The sequence below is a fragment of the Canis lupus genome, chromosome X (genome assembly GCF_011100685.1).
Source record: "Canis lupus familiaris isolate Mischka breed German Shepherd chromosome X, alternate assembly UU_Cfam_GSD_1.0, whole genome shotgun sequence".
Classification (NCBI taxonomy): Eukaryota; Metazoa; Chordata; class Mammalia; order Carnivora; family Canidae; genus Canis; species Canis lupus.
The window spans coordinates 104102305-104128148 of record NC_049260.1 but is presented as its reverse complement, the minus strand read 5'-3'; the positions used below and the strand labels follow the sequence as shown (position 1 = coordinate 104128148).

The following is a 25844-nucleotide window of genomic DNA, read 5'->3' as shown; positions in this document are numbered from 1 at the left end:
TTCCTCTGTCTATGTCTCTGCCACTCTCTCTGTGTCTCTCATGAATAAATAAGTAAAATCTTAAAAAAAAAGGAAAGTTTACCTGAAGAGTTGAACTCTGCTCTTGAAGATCTCAAACTTTTCCCTGTCATTGAAACCAGCTCAATGAGAATTTATGGAAAGTATTGCACAGTTTTCTGCCTTCCTGAAACATCACTGAATGTTTTCCAGATGAACAAACAGGCTGGAGAGTGAAATTTGGAAGGATCACAGCAGGGCTAGAAGATAGAGAAGGGTGCCAATCCTTCAGGACAAACTTTCTAGCTGTTCCTCTAGGCCTGCTGTGCTGGGGAATAGCAGTGCTTGGCCTTATCCAGGCAAGAGACTAGAAAATACTGAGGGAATGGAGTAGTCAGGGACTGCACAGAGGTCATGAAGTTTGAGATTCGGATGCCATTGCCAAGTTCCCTGCTAGCGGCTCCAGGCTCACTTCTCCCCATCCCCTATGGACCTGCCTCTCAAAAGCAGGAGTTGAGCTGGGGAAGCAGGACAAGCTGCATAACAGACTACTGATCTGCAGTCAAGTCTCTCCAGGCTGACTTGGAGGGAACTTGGAGGTGGAGAGCTGGAAAAACAGGTTCAGCAGTTCAGGGAGCCTAAAGACAACTTTTTGCACGTGACCTAAAAGGGTTCTCTTCACTTCAAGGAAAATCTGACCTATGTCCACAAGGCATTTCCAGAGACTTCTTTCTAAGCTCTGAGAAATTAAATAGAAGTTCAAGTGATACTGAACATGGAAGAATCTTTCAACGTCCTTTTTCATCTTCCTCTCTCTGGGGCCAAAGGCCAGTCCTGGGAAACGCTTCTGTAGCCAGAGGCCACAGGCAGTTGTTTGTTTCTCTAGCCAGGACTGGATTTGGGAGAAGCTGTTCGAGCCTCCGACTGGAGCTAGCAGTTACCCACAATGGGGAGCAACATGTCCAGTCCCCGAGGGGTAGAGATTCAAACCCTCGGGATGGGCTAAAGTAGGGTAAACAGGTTAATCTCGATATAAAAATCCTCCTTGGAACTTAGGAAGGCATTGGAACGTATCAGGTGTCTTTAAACCTCTCAGCTCCTACCTGTACCCCATTTCTAGGCTCAACTTTCCAAGTAACTAACTCCCAACTGAGGAAGAGCTACAAAGTGAGGAGCAGAAACCTGGATATGCATAAATTGCCCGCATTAAGCTATCCTGGGGGCACAGTTAAGCAGTGTTCTGTAATACAAAAGGGAATGGTGAAGACTATGGCTCACAAGTGAGACATTTCTCTGCTTAAAAGTATTCAAACTTGTATATTCCTTAAAGCTGTGCTAGCCACATATGCTCTGTTGGGACCACCAACAGGATAGTTGTGCTATCCCTGTGCCTATGGATAGCACAGGGGGGCATTTAGGCATCTGTCAAGACCACCAACCTCTTTGCAACCTGGGAGAAATCTGCAAATAATGAATGAATGTATTTTAAATGGGAGCATTAAAAAAATAAAAATAAATAAATAAATAAATGGAAGCATTAGAGGGAGGCATGGTGACAAGCACTGCAACCCCCCCCCCCCCGCGCCACCTCGCCTGTTACTCCTCAGGGCACACCTGAGGAGGCAGTCACCTGATCACAGGGCTGATTCCCCTGCCAGGCAGTCATCAGCTCCTGAGAGGTATCCCTGGGGACCTTGCTCCCAATGAAAATGTATTTCCTTCTTGGGAGAGAACTAGAATCTCTAGAATCTCTAGCTGCTTGTTTAATTACATTCACAGAATAGATTGCACACTTGTCCCGACAAGAAATCAAACAAGCAAAAATGCAACTGTTAGAAAATTGGACCCACCTAATGAGTTATGCCAGACACGTGAGCACATGCACTAGAAAGCAAGAGACAGCTTTCTGCTCCCAAAATGCCTACTGAGGATTCTTCCTTGTCACAGATAGTCAGCACCTGCTCTGGCCCCGGGAAATGTTGCATTGAATGTCAGGGTTGGCACGGCTCTAAGTTACAGGTAAGTCCAGCCTCTCCTGTTATAGATGGAGAAACTAAGTTCAAAGAGGATAAGTGACTTGCCCAAGGTCAAATACAAATAGTAGAGCAAAGGTGTGCGCTTTATTTTGACTCTTGGAATGTCAGTTATTTTTTTAAGATTTTATTTATTTATTCATAAGAGACACAGAGAAAGAGGCAGAGACATAGGCAGAGGGAGAAGCAGGCTCCCTGTGGGGAGCCCAATGTGGGACTCAATCTTGGGACCCCAGGATCATGTCCTGAGCTGAAGGCAGGCACTCAACTGCTGAGCCACCCAGGCATCCCTGAATGCCAGAGTTTTTAAGGTGCTTAGCAATGTAGCCTATGCTTCCTCTCATTTTATAGAAGGAGAAACTGAAGCCCAGGAAGTGAAAGGGGTTTGTTCGAAGTCATACAACTATGTAATGTTTCAACCAGACATTAGAATCCAGTGTTCTGGACCCCAGACAAATGCTCTTTTCTCTGTACTGTGCCACTTCTTGGGCTCTGTTTGGAAATAAAGGAGCTTCAAAGCAAGGGAATGAAGTTTTGGGATCACTGATGCCCAATCTCTTAAGCTATCCTGAGGCTGTCCTCAAGTCCCTGCGAGCTGGAGTCAGCAAGGCTAAAGCCATGGGCCTCTGAAGGCGTTTCTCTATCTTTATTTGTCCCTCTGGTTCCCTTATTCTGCTATTGGTTACCTTCTGCCTGGTTGCTATCACTTAGTAACTTTGACAGTAACTTATCATTAGTAACTTTAGACAGTCTGGTCTAATAATGTAACTCCAGCCCTGGGTCCCTTACATTGAGATTGATGTGACTGAGGGTGGAAAGAGGAAGAAACTTGTGTCTTGGGGTCACTTGCTGGTTCCTTGTGAGCTGCTCCCTACACTCTGCTGTGCCTCCTTTGCCCATAGGTAGCACAGGGGGGCGTTTAGGCATAGAGCACCCCCGAGGAGCCACTGAAGGGAGGGAGAAAAGAGACTTGCATGTGGGACTGGATGTGCATTAATGAAAGTCTGATGGGGAAATCTGAATAAATCTCATTCTAGAAACACCAAAAGCAGCCTCCACTGCCAGTATCCAACCTACTATTCCTGCAGACCCTGAATGCTACTCTGGCTGTGTCAGCCTCTCATGCATGTCACAGCCACACTTTTTATGAGTAGCTGGCTTTATTCAGGGACCTGTTCCTTTAAGCAAAAGGAACAAAATGAAAATCTTGTGCCAGTTAAAATAACAGGATCTATCACCCAAGGAATGAGATTTACTTTCAACTGAGCCAAAGCCTCAGCAGCAATCTCCTTTGTCCAGAATCTAGCACAGAGCAATTCAGTTGCATTCTACTTCCACATGAATTCTACTGCATATTCAGGGAAATCTGAAGAGCAAAGACCACAGCAGAAGCAGTAAATAGCGAGATCTCTATAAATGATGAAAAGCAGAGCCTTTTCAAATGAGAACAAAGAGACACATCTTCCATCTTGCAACTTGTCCCATCCGTTATTCCATCAACATTTTAGGACTAAGGAGACTTGCTCTCTCAAATAGATAATGTGGAAAGAAAGCAATATATAAGACAAATGTTTTAGGTGTCAATGGTAGAATTTCAGGTTCTGACCTCTTAGTAGAGAGATATTTGTGGGACTGGAAATTATGCTTCTTACTTCTCTGACCACACCAATGTAGAACCTCCATGTCACTTGGCCACTCTTGTAACACTTGACATATTTTGCTTTAGGCAATATCTTGGCATGATTTGCAAGGAGGGCCCATTTCTTTTTTTTTAAGATTTTATTTATTTATTCATGAGTGACACAGAGAGAGAGAGAGGCAGAGACACAGGCAGAGGGAGAAGCAGGCTCCATGCAGGGAGCCTGACGCGGGACTCAATCCTGGGTCTCCAGGATCATGTCCAGGGCCGAAGGCAGGCACTAAACCGCTGAGCCACCCGGGCTGAGGAGGGCCCATTTCTAAGTAGTAGCCCACCATAAACACACTCAGAGGTACCCATGGGTTTTCCTTTTGGTGCAATCAAAACCTATCTTTGATGACAGCCCATGGTCTCCCTCTTTTCCCCCCAACTTGTCCCAGCTCTTCAAATGATCTGGAGCTTTCAGTTTGGTCAAGGCCCCCCTCTTCATTAAGAGGGGAGGAGTGATGGTGGACCCTTCTATCCAATGGCTCCTTATAGTCTCTTTTGGGAGCAAGCATGTGTCTTTCAAAGCCTTTAGCATAGGGCAGTCAAACGACCTTTTTTTTCTTGCTAATATTGAAGTGTCCTTAATGGCAAGACTTTGATGCATCATTATACTAAAAGCTCTCTCCCCACTAGAAATAAGGAGGAGAAGAAATGAAGAGATCTAAAAAGAACCCTGTCCCACTATGCTTACATTAAAGTTATCTGTCTTTCCCCCTAGACACAGTCTTCTAGAGGGTAGGGACCGTGTCTACAGTAGTGAAAACATTAGTAGCTCAACAATATTGTTCAGGGAGTAAACAAGTACATAAACAAATATTCCATGAGCCCACTTCTTTGTGAAGACTGGCTGCAAGAAAATTCATCTTTGTAAATGGATTGAGAAAATTCCCCCAAAGAAAGAGTGAAGTAAAGTAGTTATTCTTGCCCTCAGTGAAATCTCTGGACATAGAAATGCTGGTCTCCATGCCTGCATTTTAGGTCTGTCAAAGCCATGACAGTGTAAATGGCAGCAGATTTGACCTTTCACATTAATAATTATAAAACTGGACAAAGTATATGAAATACCAGGTGTGTCGAACACTGAGCAACAAAAAGTACAGGGCTGTGATTCCCTAGATATAGGAAATAAATAAGGTTGGCCCTATGATTGCCTCAGCTTCTGACTGCACATACTTGCCAGACCATTGGCTCAGGGAGGAGAAACTCAAGTGCCGTAGTCTCACTGAGTCAAGAAGACACAGATTAAAGTTCATGGAAACTGAAACATGTGGAAATCATGGGACAAAATAACACAGAAGAGGGAGCTATGCAGAGAAAAAGCCCCAGAAAACTCCCTGGCATCCTCTTGCATCTTTGGCTGAATACAAAGCTGCAGGTACATATGGTGAAAATTCATAAGGCCAATGCAAGGAAAAACTACTGGGAAGCTATAATCTGGGTAGAAGACATCTCAGTTCTAAGCAGTCAAAGTGGAGAGACCACATTGAACACTTGGAGCATTCCGTAAAGAATGGAATAGTCTTGAGTTTCTGGTGGGTTAAATTAGCACATCTAGAGGTTCTATTAGAACCATCTAAACAAAACTTAAAAACAGACCTTGAAAGGATCAAGATGATCCACAAGTAACTTAACTTCCTGCTGGGGTCAATTTCAACACTCTGAAGGAACACAACAAAATCCAGGACCTCAGGAAGGTAATACTTGTGATTTAGTAAAAAATTAATAGCATTTAGTAAAAAATTACTAACAGAAAAGGCAGGAAAATGTGACCTGTAGCCAGGAGAAAAAAAAACAGTCCAAATACACAGACTCAGAAATTACAGGGATGATAGAATTAGAAGACAATGACTTTTTAGAAAATATTATAAATACTGAAATGCTGAAAGGAAAACATGAACATAAACAAGAGAGAAATGGATGGGAAAAAAAACAAATGGGACTATTTCCACAATGGAAAATTAAAATATCTAAAAGTGAAAAATTCATTGAATGAATTTAACATCCTACTAGTAGTACAAAAGAAAAGATCAGTGAACTTGAAGAAGGTGACAACAGCTGAGCATAGAATGGGTCCCACTCCCTTTTGAGCCCCTGAGCTCTGGTGGGGAAATTCTGGTTTAAGTCATCCCATTCTCCCTCCTATTATTTAAATCAACTTTAGCTTTCTTCTTCTCAAGAGGCAGAGGCAACATTTTTAGGTTAGATTCTTGACAGAGTGTTAAACACTGCCAGCAACATTGCCTTGATGTGATTCACAAAGCAATGTCCTGCACTTTCAAGGTTTTCCATTTATCCAGAAAATCATTTATTCAGAAACCATCTATTAAGAATGTATGAAGTTCCAGGCATAGTGCTAGACATTGGGGGTGGAAAAATAAATAAGAAGGGTCCTGGTCTAGTGGAAAGACAAGAGTACACAGATCAGTATAATACAGAGTAATAAATTTGACTCAACGTGTATTCACTAAACTTTAACTCTGTGCTAGTCATTGCTAGCTGCTGATGAAATAAGTTTCTGCTTAAAGTTCAGGATTTCAGGGATCCCTGGGTGGCGCAGTGGTTTGGCGCCTGCCTTTGGCCTAGGGCGCGATCCTGGAGACCCGGGATCGAATCCCACGTCGGGCTCCCGGTGCATGGAGCCTGCTTCTCCCTCTGCCTATGTCTCTGTCTCTCTCTCTCTCTCTCTCTCTCTGTGTGACTATCATAAATAAATAAAAAAAATTAAAAAAAAAGAGAAAAAGTTCAGGATTTCATAAATGTACTTAAAAGCTAGAGCCAAAGAGCACTAATGCTCAACTGTTGGGGAGAGGAAGAGATTTGGGATATTTGGGATTCTGTTTATATGAATTGACTAATTCTTGATATTTGTGAGTTTACCTCATGAGGTTACCACACATCCATTGGTCAATAAAAATGGACTATGGGGGCACCTGGATGGCTCAGTGGTTGAGCATCTATCTGCCTTTGGGCTAGGGTTGTGATCCTGGAGTTCTGGGATTGAATCCCACATTGGGCTCCCAACAAGGAGCCTACTTCTCCCTCCGCCTATGTCTCTGCCTTTCTCTCTCTGTCTCTCATGAGTAAATAGAATATTTTTTATAAAATATTTTTAAATGAACTATGAACACCCATTGGTGTCCAAGAAAGTTTGCTTGTTCTCAACAGGCTTCTACTGAGATTCAGTTTCTTTCTGGTCCCTGACTCTGGCCTCTAGCTTTTGTTTATCACCCTTGTCATGCAGTTCACACTTGGTCTATCCTGCTTTTTACTCTTGTATTCATTTCCAAGACTTTTTGCCTGAATATATCCTAATATACCCCAAAGAGCCAAGCTCCATGCTTGTCCACCATATTTATTTTAAGGATAGGTGGTTAAGGAAAACATTTCCATAAAATGGAAATTATCTTAGGTCATCTTGAATTTATATATGTTGCATTTCAGATATTCACAAAGTTGAGTAGAGACATAAAAGATATTTTAAAAAGCCAAACTGAACTTCTAGAGATAAAACTACAATGTCTAAAATGAAAAAAATATACTGAATTGGAACTAATGGCAGAGTACACATTGCAGAAGAGAATATTAGTGAATGTGAATACATATCAAGAGAAACTATATAAAATGAAATGCAAGGAAAAAGGGTTTTAATGAACACAGCATTTGTGAGCTTGGGGTTACAACAAGTGGTCTAATACACATATACTCAGAGCCTCAGGGGAGCATGGGCAGAAAAATATTTGAAAAAGTAATGGCTGGAAATTTTCCAAATTTAAAGAAAACTATAAACCCACAGATCTAAGAAGCTCAGTGAACTCTACACACATGAAATGTGAAGAAAACGAGACCAAGGCACATCATAATTGAATTGCTCGAAGCCAGTGAGAGAAAGAAAATCTTAAAAGTAACCAGAGAAAAAAGACATGCTATATTTAGAGGAACAAAGGTATAGATGATAACAGATTGCAAATTAGTAACAGGGCAGGCAAAGGAGCAACATCTTATTAGAAGGTGGGAAATAAATCCAACAAAAATTCAGGGATCTTCTATCTCAGGGAAATTTCTAGGCTTTCAGTGATTTGGGGCATGTCAAGATGTCTCTTCTAAAGTAAAGGATAAGTTGTTGCATCTGGTCCCTCTCACAACCAAAAGAGAGGCATAACACCTGGTGGGCTTCCTTCTTTGGATATTGGAGACAACATATTCCTTATTTGGGTGTTTACTCTGGTCAACTTACTTAGGGACCTGAAAAGCTGCTAGTTTTGAGTGGAGAACAGAACAAGAGAAGGATCTGCAAAAGGTCCAGGCTGAAATGCAAGGTCCACCACTTAAGCCATATGATCTAGCACATCCAGTGGTTCTTGAAGTGTCAGTGCATATAAGGATGCTATTCAGAGCCTCTGACAAGCCTCTGTAGGTTAATTACAGTACAGACCCTTAGTATTTTGGAGCAAAGCCCTGCTATCCTCTGCAAATAACCACTCTCCCTTTGAGACACAGCTTTTGACCTGCTACTGGACCTTAGTAGAGACTAAACACTTGAGAATGGGCCACCAAATTACCATACGAACTGAGCTGCCCATCATGAACTGAGTGTTATCTGACCTATCAAGCCATAAAATCAGACATGCACAGAAGCACTCCATCACCAAACAGAAATGGTATATACATGGTTGAGCCCAAGCAAGCCCTAAAAGGACAAGTAACCTATTTAAAGAAGTGGCCCAAATGCCCGTGATTCCCACTCCTGTGACATTACCTTCTCTCTCCCAGTCTGCACCTATGACCTTATGGGGGGGGGGCGGTTCCCTATGATCACTTGACAAAGGAGGAAAAGATATGTGCCTGGTTTACAGATGATTCCACACAACATGCAGGCACTACCCAGCAGTGTGCAATTATAGCACCATAGCCACTTTGGACTCTTCATACCTCTGAGTCAATAACCAAAGAGAGTTACTGTACTGATGGGGGCACTGGATCCTAAGCACCAAAGGAAAATTGGACTATGATGACAATCATACTTGGTGAATGCAAAGATAATATGGAATAAATAGAAGATCATTATAAATACCAGGTACGGCTACATGATCAGTTTCTGTCCTCCTTATTTTGTTATCTAGGTTTGTATATATGTTTGTACACACATACACATAGAGAGCAAGGACCTTTGTTTGAGAGAGGGAGAGAGAGAGAAAGAGAGAGAGAGAGAGAGAAATTGGAAATTGGTGATTCTGTTCCTGATGCCAGCTCTTGAGCATTCCCCAGGCAGGGCACCTCTCTGGGCAGCATCCTCTTCTCTCACTGCTGAGCCAGCTCCCAAGTGCCCAGCTAGATGATAAGCTCATTCATGATACAGTGTTGATGGCTGATGGAGGACATAATTAGGGATTTAAGACTAGGGGACCTGATGGGTCAGAAGCTAGTTTAAGACCACCACACCTGTTTCTTTGGCTGCCCCATTTCTTGTTTTATTTTTTTTTTATATATTTTTTATTGGAGTTCGATTTGCCAACATAGAGCATAACACCCAGTACTCATCCCGTCAAGTGCCCCCCTCAGTGCCCATCATCCAGTCACCCCAACCCCCCGCCCACCTCCCTTTCCACCACCTCTTGTTTGTTTCCCAGAGTTAGGATTCTCTCACGTTCCGTCACCCTCTCTGATATTTCCCACTCATTTTCTCTCCTTTCCCCTTTATTCTCTTTCACTATGTTTTATATTCCCCAAATGAATGAGACCATATAATGTTTGTCCTTCTCCGATTGACTTACTTCACTCAGTTCCATCCACGTTGAAGCAAATAGTGGGTATTTGTCCTTTCTAATGACTGAGTAATATTCCATTGTATACATATACCATATCTTCTTTCTACTGCACCCTATTTGACTCACTGGCAAAGCCATGGCACCAATCCAACATCTTTATTTGTAGGTGCTTTACTTTTTCCCTACTATCACAAATGCATCTGGCTGGTTCATCAGTCTCGAAAATCATCTCTGAGGTGGACTCTTGCAACCTGCTCCCTAATTTAGAACTTTCCTTTCCATTTTGATGTGTAGATATTTGTCTTTCTGCTAATTAGGGCTAAGCTGATCCACGATGAGAGGCAATCCACCCTTAGAGGTGGAACCCTTTGTTTAAAGGAACTCGAGTTCCTTTAGAGTTGTAAAATTTTTTACAAAGTAAAAGGGGAGCTTCTCGGATAAGGGGGCTGGGGGAGAGAGGATAGAACTGAGGCATTTCCACTGAGTTCTGGGGCTTACAAGACCTGTGGTTTAAAAGCCAGTAGTGAACAGAGATAAAGATTCCCCAGAATTCTGTTTCTGTTTCAGCCTTATTGAGGCATCATGGGCAAATAAGAATTGTATACATTTAAGGTGTACAGATTGCATTTTGATATGTGTGTATATTATTAAACGACCACCACAATCAAACTAACATATCTGTGACTTCACAAAATCACCATTTTCTTTTTTTTTTAAGATTTTATTTATTTATTCATGAGAGACACACAGAGAGAAGCAGAGACATAGGCAGAGAGAGAAGTGGGTTCCTCACAGGGAGCCAGATGCAGAAGTCAATCACCAGACCTGGGATCACGCCCTGAGCGGAAGGCAGATGTTCAACTGCTGAGCCACCCAGGTGTCCCCACCATCTTCTTTCTTTTTGTGGTGAGAACACTGAAGATCTGCCCTATCAGTAAATTTCAATTTACAATCCAGTATTGTTAACTATATCTATATTGCTTTACATGAGATCTCCAGAAATTATTCATCTGGAATAACTGAAATGTTATACCCGTTAACTAACGTCACACCGTTTCTTCCTCCCCTGGCAACTGTACCACTCAGCTTCTATGAGTTTGACTATTTTTTTTAAGATTCTTATTTATTCATGAGAGACACCGAGAGAGGCAGAGACATAGGCAGAGGGAGAAGCAGGCTCCCCACAGGGAGCCTGATGCAGAACTCAAACCCAGGACCCCAGGATAATGACCTGAGCCAAAGGCAGATGCTCAACCACTGAATCACCCAGGTGCTCCAAGTTTGACTATTTTAGATTCCACATATAAATGAGATGCTGAAGTTTTTCTCTTTCCATGTCTGGTTTATTTGACTTAGCATTCAAGTTGTCACAAATGACAGAATTTCCCTTGTTTTGTGGCTGAATAATTTTTTGAATAATTTTTTATTGTATAGTTATATCAAATTTTTTAGCCATTCATTCACTGACAAATTAGGTTGTTCCCACATCTTGACTACGATGAATAGCGCTTCAGTGAACATGGAGTGCAGATAATCTCTTCAAGACACAGATTTTATTTCCTTTCGGTATATACACAAAAGTGGGCTTGCTAGGTTGTGTGGTAGTCTTGTTTTTCCTTTTTTGAGTAACCTCCATTTTGTCATCCATAATGGGTGTCATTCCCACCAACGATATACAAGGGTTCACTTTTCTCCACATTCTTGCTAACACCTTGTACTTTTTGTCTTTTTGATAGTAGCCATTCTGACAGGTGTGAGGTGATAGCTCATTGTGGTTTTGATTTGCATTTCCCTGATGATCGGTGATGTTGAGCACCTTTTCCTATGCTTGTTGACCATTTCTATGTCTTCTTTTTTTGTTTTCTGTTTCTTGGGTTTTTTTTTTCTTTTTAAAAAATATTTAATTTATTTATTCATGAGAGACACACAGAGAGAGGCAGAGACATAGGTAGAGGGAGAGGCAGGCTCCCCACAGAGAGCCCGATGTGGGACTTGATCCCAGGACCCCGGGATCATGTCCTGAACCAAAAGCAGACATTCAACCAGTGAGCCACCCAGGTGTCCCTGTATGTCTTCTTTGGAGAGACGTCTATTCAATTCCTTTACCCATTATTTAATTATATATATATATATATATATATATATATATATATATATATATTTGCTATTGAGTTGTAGGAGTTTCTTATATATTTTGGATATGAACTCCTTATCAGCTAGATGGTTAGTAAATATTTTCTCCCTTTCCATAGGTTGCCTTTTCACTCTGTTAATTGTTTACTTCGTTGTGCAGAAGCTTTTGGTTTGATTTGGCACCACTTAGCTTATGTTGCTTGTGCTTTTGGCGTCATATCCAAGAAATCATTGCCAAGACCAACATCATGAAGCTTTTATTCTTTGTTATCTTCTATGAGTTTTACATTTTCAGGTCTTATAGTTAAATCTTTAATCCATTTTATTGTTATGTACGATGTAAGACAAAGTTCCAATTTCATTTTTTAAGGATTTTATTTATTTATTTGAGAGAGAGAGAATGACAGAGAAAGGGGCAGAGGGAGAGGAAGGAAGCAGACTCCCCGCTAAGCAGGGAGCCTGACACAGGGCTCAATCCCAGGATCCTGAGATCATGATCTGAGCCAAAGGCAGACTCTTAACCAACTGAGTCACCCAGGTGCCTCTCCAATTTCATTTTTTTGCATGTGGATCTCTAGTTTTCCTAATACCATTTATTGAAGTGACTCTCCTTTCCCCATTGTGTATTCTTGGCATCTTTGTTGAAGATCAGTTGACCACAAATGTGTGAATGTATTTCTGGAGTCTCTATTCTCTTGATCTATGTGTCTGTTTTTATGCCAGGACCATAGTGTTTTGATTATTGTAGTTTCATAATATATTTTGAAATAAAAACGTGTAATGCCCCAGCTTTGTTCTCTTTGCTCAAGATGCTTTGGTTATTAAGAGTCTTTTCTGTTTTCTTTCTTTTTTTTCCTTTTGTTTTTATATGAATTTTATGATTTTTCCATAATTGTGTAAAAAATGCTACTGAAATTTTTTAAAGATTTTTTAAATTTATTAATGAGACACACACACACAGAGGCAGAGACATAGACAGAGGGAGAAGCAGGCTCCATGCAGGAAGCCTGATGCAAGACTCGATCCCGGGACTCCTAGATCACGCCCTGAGCCCAAGGCACACGCTCAACCACTAAGCCACCCTGGCATCCCTGCCACTGAAATTTTGATAAGGGTTGCATTGAATTCATAGTTCAGTTAAGGTAGTATGTACATTTCAACAGTATAATATCCTCTAATCCATGCACACATGGGATGTCTTTCTTTTTTTTCTTTTTTTTTTTTTTTGGGGGGGGTTTTCCACTTATATATATATCTTCTTTAATTCTTTTCTCAGTATTTTATAATTCTGGTGTACACTTCTTTCACTTCCTTGGCTAAATTTATTCCTAAGTATTTTTTATTTGTATTGCTATTGTAAGTGGGATTGTTTCCCTGAATCTACTTAAAGTGGCTCTGAGCCTCACTGATCCCATCTAGAAAATGAAGACATTGGATCAGTGAGAACATTCTTTTTTCCCTCCAAAACAAAATCAGATCCAGAAGTCCAAACTATAAATTAACATATACAAATATACTTCCTTTTGTTGAATCAAGCACCAAGGCCTACAGCCTTCCTGCTCCCCAGTGACTTGTTGCCTCTGAAGTGACTCCATGGAGTCTAATGCTTAGATAATCCCTAAGGCTCTTCTAAAGGAAAAAAATGTCATTTATGGAGCATCTACTATGTACCAGGCCCTGGACTAAGCAGAAGTCAAGATCTAAGGCAAAGCATTCTCAGGGAAAAGAGGGGCAGGAATGGGGGGCATACAGCAAATGGCAAGAGTAAAACTGGCTGAAATGTTCCTGGTAGAAAAACACACCTCAAGCCATTTGGGGATATGAAGCAGGAGTTCAGAAGGGGAAAGAGCAGACTAATCTAGCTTTGAAATGTTGCTGTTCAGACTGTGTGGGCACTGATGTGCCCATGACAATCTGAAAGAGCCCTCCGATTTTCCCATGTTCCAGGTGCTTTTAAAGAGCCCTACTTTTGGAGTTTGTATGAAGTCATGCTTACCTCCTGTAGATGCTGCTCAGCTGTCAAGAGCTCTCCAATCCCCCTGGAAGTCCTCTTGAGACAAAGGAAGCTGTGGGATGCAGAGGGGCCCAAGTTCCTATGAGTGGGTGAGAGATTGAAGCAAAGCAAATGGGATTTAGAGCGGGAGAATGTTCAGTTCCTTCTTGGTGATGTCGCTAAGGAAACAGGAGCAGAGGAGATAAGCTCCCAGCCTAATTTCATAGTTCAATTTCATCTCCGAGTGGCTGAGACTAATGGGGAAAAAAGGGCAAAGTGGAGACAACTTCTTGGGGAATCGAACTTAGTGGAAAGTTTCCACTGAAAATAGAAAATCTGAAGTGCAAATGTATTTGAAAGTTCCTCTTCAGTATTAGTAGGAAAGGAGCCTGACATTTAAGGATTAAAGAGTCCAGTGTTAGACCACCAGTCCAGCCTGATCTCTACTTCCCTTTGACCATCACTCTTTATCAAGCCATAGGCCTGGACTCCTAAATAATCGTAACTGGTGCATTTTCCATCTCCAAGCTTCACCTAACTCTCTACCCCTCCACCCCACCCATGGCTTTCTTTCTCCTTAGAGCTCTCTCCTCTCTGCATTCGTGAGCCACTCACACACATCAGCATTGTTCTTGCACCACCTAATCTCAGAAAACATTACGTCTTTTTTACTGTGCTTAAGTCTCTCACGACAGGACAAGTTACGTTCCTTGCCTCTTTGCCCTTCCCCAGGCATCTAGCCATGCTAGCACAGTTAGTGGACCAAAACGATCTTCAGGTTATTTTGTTGATTATTACAAATATATCAGGAGCCTCTGACCCATATACTCTGCCCTGAATTCCTTATAGGTCCTTGATCAAGCTTCTGCTCCTTTAGGCGCCTCAGTTGCCTCATCTGCAAATGATGGGGTTAGACCCGAAGTATAAGAGCCCTTTAGGCTTTAACACGAGATTCTTTGAGCGCGTGCTCAAAGCAAGGAAAGAGGATCAACCCACCTTGCTAAGGTGGGGGAGGCGGCGGGGAGGAAGAAATGAATCTAGGAACTCATGTGAGAGTTGAGGTGCGGGGCGGGGGTTGGGGGGAAGCATCTGCTCAGAGGACGGGCTGTTAGAGCTGTACGTGTTTTAGAAACACAAGTTGTCTTTGGTGGTGGGCAAAGGAAGGTCTCGTAACTGGTTGCAACGCAGTAAAGGCAGAATAACCAAGTTGAAACTCCCCACAGCTGAGACCTCAGGTCCTACTGAATGGCTGGGACAGGTTAGCAAAATTCCCAGACACTGCCATCTAGTGGCAGGTCAGAGTTATTTGGGGCAAATCGCTCTTGTGTTCTCAGATGGGAGCTATCAGGCTTTTGGAAAACCATGGGTCTGCCCAAAGGTGAAATATTGAGCTGATGAAGAATGAAAAAAGGGGCACGGGCGTGGCTCAGTGGTTGAGCGTCTGCCTTTGGCTCAGGTCATGATCCCAGAGTCTTCAGAGCCTGCTTCTCCCTCTGCCTATGTCTCTGCCTCTCTCTATCTCTCATGAATAAATGGATAAAAATCTTAAAGAAAAAAAAAATGAAAAATTCCCTGAGAGAAAGACTGATGAAGAAACTAAGAGAGACCAAGACAGAGAATGACAAAGACAAGGCCAAAGCAAGTGAGACACAAAGACAGGTATTTATGAAGCTAACTGAACCTTTCACTGAATATTGGAGAGTGGTGGATGGGGAGAATTAATGCAGTCACTTACTCTGGCCCAGCACCCCCATCACAGCTTTAGGAGGCTGGTGATGGAAGAAGCTTCTGGTAGGCCTTCTGTGCTTTTTTTTCCCTTGTGATCTGAATTTCTTCCTTATCTCTCACTCTTTTACTTAGCCTTTGTATGTCCCTCCCCTCGTGACCATTCTTTACCCACCCACCCCCAAACAAAAACAAAAAAATTCCAAACAACAAAAACTCCCCTTGGGGTTGCAGATAAGTATTAGAGACTACAGAGGACCAAACACTCTTTTTGAAAATGGTTAACACCGAAGATGTCTCCAGAGTTCTGAACACACTTAAACTCAAATAATAATGTAGAAAGTCTTTTGTCTTGTTACACTGTAGCCCTTCCTTGCTCCTGAGCTGCAGATCTACTGCTTAGTGGGCATTTTTATTTGAATGTCTTTATAGCTTTTCAAAACTTCATTTTTCCAAAGTGTGCTTCCTTCTTCTATATCCCAACAACCTGTCATCGTTTTCTGGTCCTTCTGTGTCAGGCGCTTTTGTTCTACCAGTAATCCAGAGCCAAACTCTCCTCTTCCTCCCTCTCCACACATTCCAATTCTCCCATTAGGCACCAAGTCTTTGCAGCTCCCCCAAAGCAATATCCCTTTAAAATTCTATTTTCCCTTTCTACTTATACTGTCCTAGATATGGTTAAAACCTCTCAACTGGACCATAGAAATGGCCTTGATACAGAGGTCGAATTCATCCACCTTTCTTCATTTTTCACTGGCAACAACCCATTCATAGTTTCATCATCTTTCACTTGTGTTACTTCAATAGCCTTTTAACTAATCTGTCTACCTTCAGACTTGTCCTACAAAGGCCTTCCTCCATACAACAGCTAGATTGATCTTTTTACCCTGCAAAATCTCACATTTCTCTTCCCTGTTTTAAACTCTTCAACAGAGCTACAGCTGAATGACCTCAGGTTGAGTAGAGTTCTTAGATATAATACCCAAAGCACTCTCTACAAAATGTAAAAGTGATTAGCCTTCACCCAAATAAAAACTTTTATGCTTCAAAGGATTCCATCATGAAAGTGAAAAGATAAACTAGAGTGGGAGATAATTTTTGGAAGCCATATATCTCATGAGGATTTGTATCAGAACAAAAAAATCTTAGAATTTGATAATAAAAAGGTAATCCAATGAAAATTGGCACAAGGATCTGAATAAATAATTCTCAAAAAAATATATCCAAATGGATACTAAGTACGTGAAAAATGTTCAACATCATTAGTCATAAGGAAGATGCAAAGGAAAATGACAAGATACCATGTCACATTCACTAGGATGGCTATAACTTAAAAAAAAATAATATGTGTTGGCAAAAATGTAAAGAAATTGGACCCCTCCTACATTGCTGGTGGGAATGTAAAAAGGGTGTAACCACTTTGGAAACAGTCTGGCAGTTCCTCAAAGGTTAAACATAGAGTTACCATATCATCCAGAAATCCTACCCAGAGATATAGACCCAAAGGATCTGAAAACATATATCCATACAAAAATTTGCACACAAATATTCACAGGAGCATTATGCATAAGAGCCAAAAAATATAAACAACTCAGATGTCCATCAATTGATGAATGGATAAGTAAAATGTGGTACACCCATACAATGGAATGTTCTTTGGTCGTGAAAAGAAATGGAGTACTGAGAGCTGCTACAACATAGATGAACCTCAAAAATACAATGCTAAGTGAAAAGAGCCTGTCACAAAAGACCACATATTGTATGGTGCCATTTATATGAAATATCCAGAATCGGCAAATACATAGATACAAAAAGTAGATTAGTGGTCACCAGTGGCTAGAGAATTGGGGAGGTGGAATGGGGAGTTTCTCCTAATGAGTATGGGATTTCTTATTAGGGTAATGAAAATGTTCTGGAATTAGTGGTGATGGTTGCACTTGTAAATATGCTAAAAACCACAAATTGTATTCTAAAAATATGCAAATTGTATGGTATACAAATTATATTTTAATAAAGCTATCACTAGAAAACAAAAATGTCCATAGCTCCCTGTTGTTCCTAGCATGAAGTCCTGAAACATCAGAGCCTTCACTCCTGCACACATGTCCGATCCCCGGCATGCACTACATCACATCTAGCCTCTCTAGATCCACTTATTTCTAGGCTCCCAGCAAGCTGCGTATGACTGCTCAACTATGTCTTTGCTCCTGCCATTCCTTCTTTTTGGAAAGTCTCCTCTGCCTTGTTTACTCAGTGAACTGCTACTTATTTTTGCGGAAGCAACTCAATCATCTTCTCTCTCTCCAATCTCCATCCCCCTAGGCCAAGAAGGGCTAACTCCCTGTCTGTGCCACAACTGTTCATAGTACATACCCTATCACTGCATGTCTGACACTGTGTGGCAGTTATCTGTATTGACCTCTTGTCTCCTTAGCTAGATGATGAGTTCATTGCAGGTGGAAACTGTGTCAGATCTACCTCTCTAAACCCAGCTCCTAGAGCAGGGCCTGGTACATAGTAGGCTCTAAGTATGTATTTGTTGGTTAAATGAATGAATTTAAATAGGCTACCAGTTATTCATACCAGGTTGTCACTCCACTTTTTCAGAGTGATAGCAGATGACCTGTGAGCTGGCACCAAGTTCTGAACACATGGAAGAGTAGGGCAGACCTATTTTGGGAGCAAGGAGAAGGCAAGCCTCGCCAGAACAGTGCAGAGCACAACCCTGGGAAACCAGAATGCCAACAAAGGCCTGTGGCTGGGAGGAAGGAAGTAAGGGTCACTGGATTTGAAGGAAAAAGATAGAAAGGGGAGGGATCATCACCACGCAGGCAGAAATGCAGGCCTCCTCTTCATCCCCTTGTCTGAAATCATTGACCAATTGGGTAGTGAGCTCCTCAAGGGCACGGATCACATCTGATTCTCTTCTGAAGCACCGTGCCTGGCACAGAGTGACACAAATTAGCTGTGATACGAATGGAGGAGTTTTGATGGCCTCTCAGGATCATGGCAAGGGGGAAACCAGGCCCAATCAGATCTTCCCTTGGGCTTCCTAGGGCTGTGAGCAGCAGGAAGAGACCAGGGAGTACTCTTCCAATTCAGAGGAGTTGGCCAGTCTTGCAGGCCAGGGCAGTAAAGAACAGAAAGGGCCAAACTCTAGGGGCTTTCAAGGCAAAGGAAGACCTTAGAATAGCTCTTGAGACACACTGCCTACCACCATGGGCCTTTCCTGAGAGATGGGACAACCTTGATACTGCCCCCAGAGATTTCCACCATGCACAGACAAACAGCAGACAGCAGACAAACACCCCTGTCTGTACTTCCTGGCTTCCTAATTCTACAGGGAACCTTACCATATTTCCAGACCAATGACCTTGAATAACCAGAAAGGCCAGCTGCCCCTAGCCCAGAGTAGCAGTTTGCTTGATTTTGGGAGGTGAGGTGGGAGTGGGGAGATGAAACCTGGACCAGAAAGTGGTCTATACTAAAGGAAGTTAAAATGCCAAAAGTGCCTGAGTGTACTAGAGAAGGAAATCTGCCTCAAATCTGTAACATAGAAATCCTGCCTGAGTTTCTAGCCAGCTGGCCTGTCCTACATACTTCGAACATGCCAGCCCCCACAAGCACATGAGCCAATTCCCTAAAATATCTCCCAAGACATTTTTATATAAAAAATATAAAATACCTCGAGAGAGAGGGATTAAGAGAGATCATATATAAATATATATATATATTTTTTTTTTTTTCTGTTTGTCTCTAGAATGTTGACTGATACTCCCAGCAAAAGAAGAAACAGTTGAAGAGGAAAATGTGAAATGTGTCTATTTCACAATTTTGTCCCCTGGCAACTCTCTCATATGGAGGACAGCTTCCATCAATGGCCTGTTTGTCATTGTCCAGTTTCTGATTCAAAACAGTTGTCTCTTTGCTGAGCCAAGCCCTATTTGACAACAGACACTTCTGATTAAGTGCACGCGGTCGGTGGCCTGAGACCGCACAGGTGCCAGCAAACCCTCCTCTTTCTGTCATCTGAGTGGCAGAAGGGACGGGTTTAACTTTCTTACCCAGAGTCAGACAGAAGCCGGTCTGGAGCCACTCCCGGCTCCGGCTGGGTGTGGTTCCGATCTGAAGCCCCGGGGCTCAAATGAGAGTGAGGAGGTTTGAAGGACAGTCATTCATCAGCAAACACAGGCCCCAGGCAGAAACGGCAGGTTTTGCCACTTCCCGGTTAAAGCGGCCTTGCCCGGACTTGACGGCCTTACCAATTACCAGGTCTTTCCACAGCGCGCAGTGGAGAAGTGAGACAGTGTGCTCCGTAGGACCCGTGGGCATCTGTAGACAAGGTGGGTGCTGAATGTAACACCTGAGCCATGGTGATAATTAAGGAAGGCCCAGGGAAGGAGAAGAGGCTATTCTTGTTCAATCAGGGGGAGGAGAAAGTTCAGGAAACAAAGTTCTTTTAATGGAGTCATGACCTCTTTTCTAAAACTGAGGAAGCTGAAGCACCGCTGAGTCGTTGGCCCCTTTAGATTAAATACAAATGCACTTTGTACGAGATATTTAAAACCACAATGAATTCAAATAATTCAATTGTTCCCCTCATCCGTATTCACAGTCATGATCCTCTGCCAGCTCCAGATGTTTCTAGGAGTGGTTTGCTCTAAAGCTTGTAACATAGACTTGACATCATTCTGTGGCATTCCTTTCACCGATGATGAACAGAGGACACGAGGCCCTGACTCACAGTTTGGCCGGAGTCTGCCCTGATGAAGGCAAGCTGCACAGAGTCGCAGCTTACCTCCCCGATCAGGGCCAGCTTTGTGCATTCGTGGCCCTCTTATTAGGACAACGGTTTCCCTTATTTACAATGGGGTTCCTAACCATCCTGTTGAGGGGGGGAGGGTGCCCAACTCAGAGCCAGGCAACATCACGCTGGTAACGCTGAAGCAGAGATACGTACCGTGTGTCTGATCTGTGAATTGGTAGCCGGCAGGAAGGCGTGGAATTACAAGGTGTGCTGTTAGTCTTTGAGGATGCATGTTCCCTTGTGTAATAAAGCGGTGCATTGCTTCTTAAATTTTAATGGGCACGTCGATCACCTGGGGATCTTGTTAAAATGCAGATTCTCATTTGGTAGCCTGGTAGGTACCGAGATTGTGAATTACAGACAAGTTCCTGATGACACCTTACGCAGCTAGTCCTCTTCAAATCCAAGGTTATAAAACCAGCGTAGACGTGCAAATAGGCCCCACACCTCTAGTGTCACCAGAGTACTGTTAGCCACACACAGAAATGGCCTAGACCTTCTCTCCTGTGGTTTGCAGTCCAGCAGAGAAGGAGCCTGTCTGCACATAATGGGATTAGAGGCACGAGGGTGGAGATGTTCCCAGGAACAAGTGGTCACTTCCAGCTGAGAGGGGGAACTGCAAAAGCTTCAGAGAGGACACAGCTCTTAAGCAGCGGTATGAAGGAGAGATAGGACTCAGGCAGAAGTGCAAGAGGGGCTTGCCAGATGGACAGATCTCTGAAAGCAAAGTCACAGAGGCTATAAACCAGAAGGCATGGGCAGGGAAGAGCACACGATTTCATTTGACTGGAATGTAGACTCTACTAAGCAGAAACTAAGGTAGACAAATAAGACTGGCCAGGGAGTTTAGGACCAAACCATGGAAGATCTTGATGTCATATCATACAAAAGCATTTGGACTTCATTCTGTAAGTGAGGGGGAAAACTGATTTTTGTTTTGTTTTGTTTTGTTGTAGCTCAAATGTGACTTCAACATAGCTATGCCTTAGATCCCAGGCTTGGGAAATCACTCTGGGGGTGGTAGAAAGGACAGGATGAAAGGGGAGTGTGGGTGGGGACTGTTATTTTGTCCACCATCCAGAAGGTGTTTATTGAGCTGCTATTGTGTTCCAACCACTGTGCTAACAACTTGAGCCAAGAACAAGAACATACATGTCCTATCCCCTTGTGGCACCCACAGTCTGAGGAGAGCTACCAAGAAGTGCAGGGGGTTGGGAAAGAATAAAGCCTGCTGAGAGAAAGACCCCAACAAAGGCCCAGAGACTAGATAGTTTGGCATGTCAAGAGATTGAGAAAAATAGAGCACAAGGTGCAGGGCCTTTGTAAAGGAGGCAAGGAGTTTAAAGCTTGCCCTAAGGGCAATGGAAAACCATTAAGCACAGGATTGACTTGATGAGATATATATATTAGAACGACTCTTCTGCGTCTTTGCTATGTGGAGGATGGATGGGGACAGGAAGCAAGATTCCATGCAAGGAAGCCAGTTCTGAGAATGTTTGAGTAGACCAGATGTGAGGTGATAGAGCCTTGGTCTGAGCGGAAGAGAGGGTGGAGAGAGGAAGGTAGACAGAAGTGATAACTGGAGAAGGGGGGGGAGAGGACAAAGAAGAGTGGAGAGTGGTACCCACTACTGATTAAAGAACAGAGGAAGAGTTGATTTGGAAGGAGGTGAGGAAGAGATATTCAGGTGAGGGTCCTGTGGGACATTCAGGGAGAAATAATTAGGCTGATCCACACAGCACAAGATTTTGAGAAAGAAGTCTGATCCAGGGAGGGAAATTTAGGAGTAATCAGGATAAAGATGGTGGCTAAATCCGTGAAATATCATGGCTGACGCCAATGCATTCTTCCCGGCCTCCCTAGCAAGGCTCCCAACTGGCGCCCCAAATCCATCAGGGACAGACATTGTGATGGATGGGTTAATGCAGCAGTCCAGATCCTCCCATGACTGAAGAAAAGGAGAACAGTTTGGAGGTGAATCGCAGAGAGATTTTGAGAATGTCAGAAATGATGGCATCCTTGGAGATGGTATGCAGCCTCTAAAAGGGAATAACAGCTCTCATTTCATATGGGAAGTCTAGTAGATAAGTTGCAAAAAGAGGATTCAAGACTTGGCAGGCAAATTTTACATCAGACAGTTTCTTGAGAGTCTTTGGTCAGCTCTCCCTGCTCAGCTACCCAACGTGTTCTTGACATGTATATGCTCAGAGCATGCATGCTAATTCTAGTATTTAGCCTAAGCAAATTCATAATTAGGAACACCTGCTATTGAGAAAAATCTATAATACATTCCCAAAATAAATATAAACAACCTTTTCTCCTCTGTTTCAGATACTTTACACCCCTTCACCCTTTCAGAAGCCTGGATAATTGAGTTGGCTAGATTTATAACATAAAGATGTGCATTCGAAATAAAACAATGCAAGGTAGATTGCTTTATACAAGTGGTCATCTTGGATGATATGCCTATCACCTACATCCACAATGTACTTTGAAATTATTACGGCAGCAAATTAATGTTTTCACAGGACTTGTTGAAGTGGAACTCTTCACAAAATGAAAATGAGTAAATAAAGCCAGTGGCAATATGTCTTCTCAGTTAGCAGCAGAATGATGCCTGGGGCGGCAGGGAATGGACTTTGAACTCAATCTGATGCAAAGCTTGGGATGACATCACATATTCATACGGAAGAATTTTTGAGTGAAACCAGGACTTGTAAAGGTATGTGGTGGTGGTGGTGGTGGGTGGATATGGTTCCCTAGAAAGGCAATACCATTGAACAATTATTAGCCTCCGAACAGGCAAGCACGTAGAGGGAGGAGACCCCCTCCCTGAGTGACTGATTATGAGTCAGCCAGAGTTTCTCCACCTGCCCATTGATGCTAGAATTGCCAAGATCTGGGACTGAAGTCTTTATTGCACAACTCAAGAGGAGACTTGCATACTACCTTCTGGGATGATATCTTACTAAAGTTCAACTCACACAGAAGTGTGGATCATACAGGAAGAAAGCTTTTTCATGGAGGTTTGAATAGGTTTCCAACAAGGAAAGCTCAGGAATGGTCAGATATCAGATCTCCCTTGCCCTACCTCATTTGTGGGCTATGGAGCAGTTATGAAAGGAGTGTTTCTATTATCTATTGTCACCTAACAAATGTACCCCAAAACACAATGACTAAAATATCAATCTATTTTCTCTCACTGTTCTGTGAATTGGCAGGCTCCACTGGGCAGTTCTTCTGCTGGTCTTACTCAGGATCTGTCACATAGTTGTATTCAGATGGCAGCTAGAGTCATCCAGAGGTTCAACTGGTTCTCTAAGATGACTGGTCTTCTCTTCCTGTATGTAAAATCTCAGGGCCTCTCCTCTCCACATAATCTGCCCAGCAGGGATGCTGAACTTCTTACAGAGCTGCCCAAAATGAGCTCTAACAGGGAGTAAGAACTGCCAGTGCTCTTAAAGAATATGCCCAGAAAGGCAAAACTTCACTTCTGCTGCATTCTATTGATATTGCCAATCATGGGCCAAATGTCCATTTGATTCTTTATAGATTCTAATGACTGGATTGAATTTTTCTTTTCTTATATTTTTCCATCTTTTCCTTTATTTTTTTAATATATAGTTATTTGAAATTCCTTGTCTGCTAAGTTATATATACGGATCACCTGTGGGTTTGTATCTATTGTCTGGTTCGGATTTTTTTTTTTTAGGTTTTCCATCATATGGTCTTGTCTTTTATAATTCCTAAAAAGTTTTGAATGAATGGCAACCAGTTGTGCATAATTATTTATAGGCTCCAGATGATGTTATCTTGCCACAGAAAGAATTCACTCTTTTCTCTTAAGTAGATCAAGTAAGGGCAGATCACTTTTACTGAATCAGTGACTAAGTTGAATCAACTCCAGGTTCAATGTTGGTGAAGCCCTTCTACTTTTCTTTTTCCCCTTCTTCGAAGACATTATTGTGCAGAACTTTCAGCTGATAATCTTGTGTGTTCAATGAAGATATTACCATGGGCAAATCTTAAACTCTGATTCTTATATACTCAGCACAGTGAGACTGCCCAAAACACTACTTTGTTTTTTGAGCCTTTCTTTTTTTAAAAAAAAAAAAGATTTTATTTATTTATTCATGAGAAACACAGATGGAGAGAGGCAGAGAGAGAAGCAGGCTCCATGCAGGAAGCCAGATGTGGGACTCAATCCCCGGACTCCGGAATCACGCCCTGAGCCAAAGGCAGACGCTCAACTGCTGAGCCACCCAAGCATCCCTTTTTTAAGCCTTTCTACTTAGCTTCTCAATCATTAGATTCAAGGATGGTTCAACACATACAAATCAATAAACATGATACATCACATTAACAGAATGGAGGATAAACATTGTATGATCATCTTGATAGTGGCAAAATTCAACATCCTTTCACGAAAAAAAAAAACCTCTTGACTAACTAGGCAAAGGAGAAATTTACTTTAATGTGATAAATTTCATATATGACAAGCCCACAATGAGCATGATACTCAATGGTGAAAAATTAAAAGCTTTCCCCTAAGATCAGAACAAGGGAAGGATGCCCAATCTTGTCACTGCTATTCAACATGGTACCAGAAGTCCTGACCAGAGCAATTAGACAAGAAAAAGAAATAAAAGGCATTTAAATCAGAAAGGATGAAATTAAAATCTCTGTTTTTATTATTTTTTATTTTTTTTATTTTTTTTAAATCTCTGTTTTTAGATGACGTGTACTTTTACATAGAAAACTCTAAAGACTCACCAAAAAAACCCCACTTAGAACTAATAAATTATTTCAGTAAAGTTGCAGGGTACAAAGTCAGTACATGAAAATAAGTTGCATTTCTATATGATAACAAGGAACTATCCAAAAAGGAGATTAGGAAAACAATTTCATTTACAACAGACCAAAAGGAATAAAATACTTAGGAATAAGGTTAACCAAGGAAATGAAAAACATGTACACCGAAAACTATAAAACATTTATGAAAGAAAGTAAAGAAGACATAAATGGAAATACATCCCATGTTCATGGATCACATGACTTAATATTACTGAAATGTTTACACTGCCCAAAGTGATTTATAGATTCAATACAATTCCTATCAAAATCCTAATGACTTTTTTACAGAAATAGAAAAAAACAATCCTAAAATTCATATGAAAACAGAAACCCTGAATAGCCAAAGCAATCTTGAGCAAGAAGAATAAAGCTAGAGGCATCACATTTCCTAATTTCAAAACATATAACCCACATGTATGCAGTCAACTGATCTTCAACAAAGGTGCCAAGAATACACAATGGTGAAAGGAGAGACTCTTCAATAAATGGTGTTGGGAAAATGAGATATTGACATGCAAAAAATAAAATCAGAGCCTTGTATCATACATAACAATGAACTCAAAATAGATTCGACACTTAAATGTGAGACCTGAAAATGTAAAATTTCTAGAAGATAACATAGAGGAAAAGCATGTTGACATTGGTCATAGCAATGATTTCTTGGATATGATACTGAAAGCATAAGAAACAAAAGCCAAAATAGACAATTGGGACTACATCAAACCAAAAAGCCTTTACACAGCAAAGGAAACAACAGAGTGAAAAGCCAACCTGCAGAATAGGAGAAAATATTTGCAAGCTATATATCTGATAAGGTGTTAATATCCCAAATATATAAGGAATTCCTAAA

The 25844-nt window shown here is 41.8% G+C and overlaps 1 long non-coding RNA gene across 1 annotated transcript in view; it reads right to left on the bottom strand.

Moving 5' to 3' along the window:
* Positions 1 to 25844, bottom strand: part of LOC119868515 — a 107786-nt gene that overhangs the window by 47423 nt on the left and 34519 nt on the right. Inside the window, exon 2 of the long non-coding RNA XR_005386447.1 lies at positions 13612 to 13708. This is a non-coding gene — a long non-coding RNA (uncharacterized LOC119868515). The remainder of the gene's footprint in view (positions 1 to 13611; positions 13709 to 25844) is intronic.